This window comes from Thalia democratica, chromosome 5 (assembly GCF_965202585.1).
Source record: "Thalia democratica chromosome 5, ktThaDemo2.hap1.1, whole genome shotgun sequence".
Classification (NCBI taxonomy): Eukaryota; Metazoa; Chordata; class Thaliacea; order Salpida; family Salpidae; genus Thalia; species Thalia democratica.
Genome location: NC_139169.1, coordinates 24,936,163 through 24,944,632, shown reverse-complemented (window position 1 = coordinate 24,944,632; position 8,470 = coordinate 24,936,163).

The window sequence follows — 8,470 nt, the reverse complement described above, 5'->3', positions numbered from 1 at the left end:
AATAATCTTCTGATCTAGTTGCACTTAAAAACTATACCAAGCTAAACCCTGTTTTCCTTATAATAAATATAAGCCAATTTTACTGATCTAAAACAAAAATTTCGACTTTATTATAAATGTGGTTATTTAGAGTTCCTGTATCAAAGAGAAAACTTATTCAACCGGCGTAAGCATTACGACGACGCCCTAAGAACCAATTTCAAAATATCGACAAAGTCCGGAGCCAGGACACCGAAGGTGTCCGCCAGCGTAGGACTTTGTCGATATTTTGAAATTGGTTCGCTACCCTTTATTATATTTTATACTTTCACATTAAGGAATTTCCCAAAAATTTTGATAATTCTACACTCCAAAAATAATTTTCAAAGTTAACAAAAAAAGAAAAATGAACATTTTCAACAGTTTTTAATCGAGTCTTTTTTATTAGCCATCATGTTATAAATAGTCAAATCAGATAGAACACCGGTTTTTGGTCAGTTCCTAAAAGTGTAGTAATAAATAAATTGCAAAAGAATAGCAAACTCGTTGACTTAATTTGATTAAACAGATTGTTTTTAAATTGTTTTTTTATACATATGCCTACCACCACACGTAAATTGTGAAAATATTATTATAGTAAACAATTTTTAAAAAATCACTTTAACTGACTAAAACCGATCTCTTATCTAACATGAATAGCAAGTAACAATATAAACTGAACAAAAGTACAATTGATCAAGTCATACTTATGTTTAATTTATACTCTTAAATGCTTAAAACAGCCTGAACTAGCTATACTTGAATATAAAGTATTCATGAGAGAAATCATATAGAATTAAAGCAAAAAGACAGTGGATTTCAAAATAGCTACCTAGGCATAAAGCAATCATCTAAAAATATGCAAATACAATCTCAAAATTAGAAACAATTGTAAGTTCAAAAGAGTTAATTTGTAACAGTTGGAAAATATCTATATATAACAGTTATCTAAGGTGGAAACAAAGAAATCAAATAGTTCAACTTGTAGTTGCTTGAAACTTTAATGCTTGTGATTGCTTGAAACTTTGAAATTATTTCAAGTATTTTTTAACGCTATTGTTTTACATGTTTAAATAGAAATATTGATAGTAATAAATAATAACTAAAAGCTTAAAATAAGTTTGTACCTCTATAGTTACAGTTACAATAGAAGAACACAACTTGTAACTGTTTAAATTTTCATCACACAAAAGTAAACAGTTATTTGTCCAAAGATGTTAATTTATTACAATTAGAAAGTATTTTGTAAGATTGAAACAAAGAATTCAAACTTTACTACTGTTAAATTGCTTGAAACTGTGAAAATAATTTAACTGTTTTATAACATTATTGCTTCATAAGTTTCAATAGAAATATTGATACTAAGAAGTCATAACTCCGAACTTAAAAATAAGTTTCTACCTAAGTAGTTACAGTTACAACAAGAAGAAAAAAACATGTAACTGATTGAAATTTCAACAGAAAAAAGTAAAGAGTTGTTTATCAAAAGATGTTGATAAAACACATATGTTCAACAGACAAAATTATTTGTTTAAAGAAGTTGATCGTATATCATCTAAAGCTTGCAACATGTACTAGCTCATTGATGTTTTCATATTAATTCATAATAATTCATGCATTGTAAAAAAAGAACAAGAAAAAATTGTCAACAAAAAAAAATATACTGTTAACTAGATGTACTTACAACACAAGGTTTTCTAGAGAAATGATTCAAATGAAAAATTAATATTCTTCTAAAATCTTATTTGATTGTTTACGTCACAAATAAAAACATAACTTAGTTTATGCGCGGTCATATAAGCCCGCCTAATGTTTATGCAAATTTTCCCTTTGTTAGAAACTTCAAAACTTATACCTTTTGATAGCTGAATTTTTTTTGATCTTTTATGTAAATTTTATTTTACTAGTCTAAGCATTGTTTTTAAATTTACAGTGTTTTATTTTAAAAACAAATAATGCCACCATAAAACTTTCTTTAAATTGTGCACAACTTTTATTTGTAATAATAAAAGTATAATTCTTGTTTAAACTTTTTGGTAACTCAAAGTGAATAAAACCATTTTGAGTTGTTATGGTGTTTTTTTTTCGGTTTTCTTTTAACAGTTGATTCTAAAACTACAAATATATCAAACCAAATCTGAGGCTGCTATTTGATATTAATAATCCTTAACTAGACTTTTAAATTGAATTGTCTTTTTTGATATATATTCAAACTTGAAAACTTAAGTACTGACATCAAAGCGCCCAAAAAATCTGAATCCAATGGATTTGGTTTTGTATATTGTGATTATAAAGTACGAGAGAGGCAGATATAAGCAGGCCAAAAAAAGGACTGAAACCAATAAGTCAGGGCTTAAAAATTCAGACCTTGTTACAAAACACTCTTAGTATAAACTATTTTTTCTTTGGACATTAACCTTAACCTTAAAAGCTTTAAGTATTTTGGCAATTTAGAACAATTAAAAAAGCATAAGCTTAAGATTTCAGGAAAAATAATGTTTTACCAAAAGTTTTTTTCAAAAAAAGAGACAATTACCGCTCACGCGGTACAAAGCTATTTGTTAAAAGGTATGTACTTAATCCGTAAACATATCAAAAATGTGATTTTTTTTTGTCGATTTTTCATATTGTTGCAATTATAGAGAAAATAATTAAAAATTTATAACTTAAAACACTTGTTCATTCACATTTTTTAAAAATTGACTAACTTGATAACTTTTGTTTTAAATGTCATAACATATATCATGAAAAATTTGTTCACTCAATAAACTTAAATATGTTTTAGCTTTGACAATTGATGAAATAAGAACTGAAACAGTTATAAGCAATTTCGGAAAAAATTGTTTGTCATATAAATAAAAACTAGTGATGTGAATGATAACAAAAGGGTAAGTAAACATACAGTATTTTTAATGTATTTTATATGCACATCATTTTTTAAAACAAGTGTTTTTTAAACCCATAAAGGTGTTTATAAATCAAGAAACTTATTTTATGATGTATTTTAACTATATTTTATCTTCTTTTTTAAATTATTAGGCTGTTTTAAAGTATATAAAGTCTAGCACGGGACTTGAACCCCTGATCGTTAAATTAAAAGTCCAACGCTCTACCGACTGAGCTACTCATGCTCACGATGGGGTATACTTAATTGTGTTTAAAAAGCTATCTCCGGCTCTTATGACGTAATAATAGTACAAATTTATGGAACACATGCAAAATCCACCCGCGATCAAAATCCACCCAGTCAAATTCGGGAACCGCTTAGCAATCGAAAGTAAGGGTTAGGGGTAACAGTGATAGTCAAAAACAAATAAAAAAATTGATGAAAAAAAGCAAAAAGTATATAAAATAAAATAATAAATACAGGAAATAAAATTAAAAATTGGGTGGATTTTGAACGCGGGTGGATTTTGATAGTATACCTAATTTATTATAAATAGAACATTTAAAAGTGCTATATAATTTATATTTTACTTTAGCTTCAGCTTTTAAATATTATCAAACTTCTTATTTTGGTTGTTTTTTAACACTAAAATGAGTTAAAAAACTAAAAGTAGCATATATATATAATTTGTATAAAGTTGTATAAAAATTGAAAAAACTATGCTTTTACATAATTATTATCAATTAAAAAACTTTTGATCTATTATTATCTAATAGAAAAAAACGATAACTTGTTGAAATATTTTAGACAAATATTACACATCATTAATAAAGGCATCTGTAAGAATAACATAGATTATCGACACAAATTACACCGACTTATATTATCTAAAATTAATAAAACACAAAATTTCTCACCTGTTAGTGTTTCTATTTTCTTTTTAAATTTTTAGAGTTTGCCCACTATTTTCTTATTGTTCTTTTTCAAAACTCTTTTTATATCTACTTTGAAGTTTTGCTGTGAATAAAGTTAGCTGTTCAAAAAATTGATGGGAATTCTAAATAGCAAATACATAGATGTGTTTAAAATATTTTTTTAACCAATAAATGTAATTATACTAACAAGAAGTTTGTTTTGACATGTATATACAAATTACATTTTCTCCTTGTTAAAAAAATTCAAATCTTTTTTTAAACCTTAAAAGCAGCCTGAAAAAACTTGAAACCCTGATCAATGTGTAAAAAATGATTAAACTTCAGCTTTTAAAGATTAAACTTTTTTATTAAGTTTTTATTAAACATGAAATGAAGTTTAACAAATTAAAAGTGGTACATATATATTGCTAGTTGTTGCATAAAAACTATATTAACATAAATATAAGCAATTCAAAAACTTTAGAATCAATGTTACCTACTAGACAAAAAAAAAAAGTATTTTTCAATAGTTCACAAAATTATCATAAATCGTTTATAAAAGCGTTTCTATCAATATCTTAGATGAACATTATATGACACAAACATCAACAATTAACTTTGTCTAAAATTAAAAAAGATGGCGCTGTTAGCTTCACTGTTTTGAGGTGCAATTTCCTGACGTTGAACTTTGATTGCAACAGGCAAATCAAATTGTTTCAATTTTTCTCATCCGTCAGGCAATCGCACCACAAAACAGCTACTGGACCGCACCGCTACGGTGAAGCCAGCGCCGTGGTGCGGGTTACCCCCTTTTTGTTTCGTGTGGCGGGGGTTCACCGGGTTTCCCCGGTCATATAGGCCACATTGTCTTTTAAAGAATTATTTTTTTAAAAATCTGAAAAAAATAACGATTTGGCAAATCGTATGGAAAATTACATCAAATTTTTTTTTAATTGTCTCATAGGAGGTCACTACGTTTCGGCGCTTAGTGAAAATTCAAATCACAAGAAAATGACAAATTCAGAAAAGGTGAATAACTTGCAATATATTTTTAAACGTACAGTTAGACTTTATAAATTATTTACATACAAATTAAATTCTTTAGGTTGCATTTGCAGTTAATTAGCTTGAGCATTCAAAAGGCTTCAAGCTATACGGTATTTAGGGCATAAAAATTATGGTTAAATATTACAATAAATAAACAAATAACGTACTTTTTATATTAACGTTAAAACAACATTTTTTTCTATTACTTTTGTATTTTTCTATTCTCTTTTTTTTTTTTTTGTTTACGTTTGTTTTCAGTTTTTTTTTTTTTGCTTTTATTTTTTGCTTTTTTTATTTTTTTTTTGTTTGCGTTTTTTTTTTCTTTTTTATTTTTGCTTTGTTTTTATTGCTTTTTGTTTGTTATTTTCTTTTATATTGCTTTTTTTTCTTTTTATTAATATCATTTGCTTTTTTAGTTTTTTAATGTTGTTTTATTATAATGGGTTTGATATGTCTTAGTCGATCATCTACTAAAGCACCAATATCATCCACCATACTAAGCCTCCTATAGCTAGATTACAGGTAGTAACAACATTACCCGGCAGTATAGTATACGTAATTAGTTCATTTATTATCTTAAATTTAGTTATGTAGTATTTTTATGCCCTTTAATCTTAGATTAAAAATATGTAACCTAAAGAATTTAAATTGTAAGAAGTAATTTTTTTTATTAAATTAGATCGTTAATATAACAGTAACTTTTTATATTTTTCTATATATCATTTATGCAATTTTGTCATTTTAAGTGGTTTTACAACTCATTATGCTACGAAACGTCTTAACCAACTTAAATCTAATCATATCAAGAAAAAAATAATTTAACTTCTTTGTATTTAAGTTTTGAAATTATAAATGAATTAGAATTTTAGAATTTAAATTTATGAAACCACAAATATATAACGAAAAATATAAAAGAAAACGTAACAAGATTACAAAAACTAAAAGATTAAACTAAAATTGCAAAATGAGTAACACAATTAATTTATAAAATAAACTGAATCTGAATCTAAAACTTAAGCTGAAGAAGCGAAACTGAAGGAAACTTAAATTTATTCACTGTTGTCACGCGAAACATGCCCTGTATCGCAATTTGGATCAAAAATACAATCTCTAAGCGCTGAACCTCTCAAAAAAAAATTCTCAACAGAGTATGAAAAATATACTTGAGAAAAAGTAGTTTTTAAATTTTTAATGTTTTTTAAACTAGAGGACCTAACTGTAACACTTCCATTGATAAAATTGATACGACCTGATGTGTTATCATATTTTTCATCAGACTTTGCAAAATACTTTTTAAGTTTATCAACTTGTAACCATAAACTACCCTCAATTTCATTGTCTTTCTTAAATTCATGGTCAATTTCGTGCTCGAAGTTTTTGAAAAAATAGAATTTGTGATTTTTTTTAAAGTTTTTTTGATCTACCGTAAAGCAATAACTAGTATCTTGGTACAATTCTAATCTAACTCCTTCAGGCCAAGCGTAATTAGTTTCCTCGAAAAGTTCCCTTACCGCAGTTCTTTTTAGATTGTTATTATCGTTATAATCTATTTTTCCCATAGGGAAATTGATTCTAATTTTATTATTTTTATCTCTATAATAAACAAATAACAATTCGCCCTTACCCTTCTTGACGCGATGTAAGATTACCCCCGCGCAGTCTAACCTTTTTACATTGAATTCCCAGTTAATTAAAAAAGAATCTCCCCGCTTGTGTTTAAATTTAACCTTAAATAAGTTATTAGCTAAATGGTGTTTTGCATCGTCGTTTAATTGATCAATAAAAATTTGCTTAGCGTAACGGTCGAAACTTTTGTATTTTTCATCAACTAGACTGTATACTTGTTTTTCGATAATGTTATAAACATTCAAAAAGTCATGCCAATCATCTTTTGAAAATTTTTTATTAATAAAATCTATAAGTTTTTGTTTAAGTTCATTATCGTGTTTATTTTTGAAAGATCTAGATACGTTGTTAACCTGATCTGTTACGAAAAAGGACGTTCCACCCGCTTCTTGTTGTGGTGCTCGATCCCGCTGGAGTTCCGCATGCGTCATTTGAACACCTTGGACAACCTCCTCCTCACCAACTATATTCGTAGTTTTAATGACGTCATCCGGTATAAATTTTGTCCTAGATGGTATTAAATAAACGTTTTTTATATTTATTTTACACAGAAAAGTTTAATATGGGGTTGCCAAAAACAAATTAGTTAAAACTAGGATTGTTTATTGGATTGATTTATTGGACTCCAATTAAATTTGAAATTGTACATATTTAGAGAAATCAAAAACTGTACATTGTTTGATTAAAAAGTATAAAGTTACAACTTAACAATAAATAGCAAAGCCTAGACTTCAATAGGTTCCTTAAGAAAGCCTCAAGCTAAAAACTCAAAAATATCAATCTATTAAAATTGATGAGTTTTTAAAATATTTTCTTTGAAGCTTTCTTAAAAATGGTTAATCTTTATGTTGAAAATTAAAAACTTCAATTGTAAATTAATTAAAATATATGACTATTGCTAGCAAAACAAAAAAAAATCTGATGGATACTTCTCGTTATAAAGCTTTTTAAATCTACAGAGTATTTTAAAAACTATTGTAAAATATGGCATACGTTATTCTAAACAACTAACCTTCTTTGCATGATCAAAGTGATATTATATCTCCAAATAACTTAGTACTTTAATAATACAGAGCTGTTTTGATATAAAAACTATAACTACAGCATCAATAATATAGGTAGAAAAACTACCTTCTACAAAAAAATTAATCTAATAGAGTTTTAATTTTTTTTATTCAAACTTATTTTTAATATGAAATTACATTCAGTTAAATAATTTCAGTTGAAAAAACATTTAACAACACAAGTTTAAATTAATGATCAAAAATATGAAACTAATATACAATGTTATAAGATAATAAAATCTAAATGTGAACTAAAAACTAAATAAATAGAAAATAAATATGCAGTGTCTAATTAATAATAATTTTAGAAATAATTTCAATGAAATATTTATAGGTTATTGTTTAGAAAAATAAAAAAGTACTTTATAAATACAATTATACTTAAACATGAATTTAACTTTTGAAAGATTTTAGTGTTCAACCTAATCAATAATTTAGTTACATAAAATTGTCATATAATGTATTGTTTATAAAATAAAAGTGTTTAATAACTACTTTAATTTACTTATTACAAAACTACAGACTGTATATCAGTGTTGTTATAGTGATTCCAACATGACTTCTTTCCAACATGACTTCACTTAAAAAGTTTATAATACTGAACTTTACTTGTATAATCTTCTTTTTTAAAGACGTTTTACTATTTGCTTTTAACCATTGCAGTTATGTAAGTTTGTTAAAATTTTATTTTGAACTTATATTATTTTTAACTATAACATCAAATGCGGATTTAAAAACCTGTTCTAAATCTACAAAATAGTCTATAAGATTTAAAGTGATTTTGGCCTAAAAATTTTATTAAAATATATTTTTTTTTTCTATTAGTAAAACATGAAATTTTTTTTAAACTTAAAAACCACCATGATTTAAAAAAAAATGGTTGTACCTTTTTATTTAAATATTTCAGGAACGTG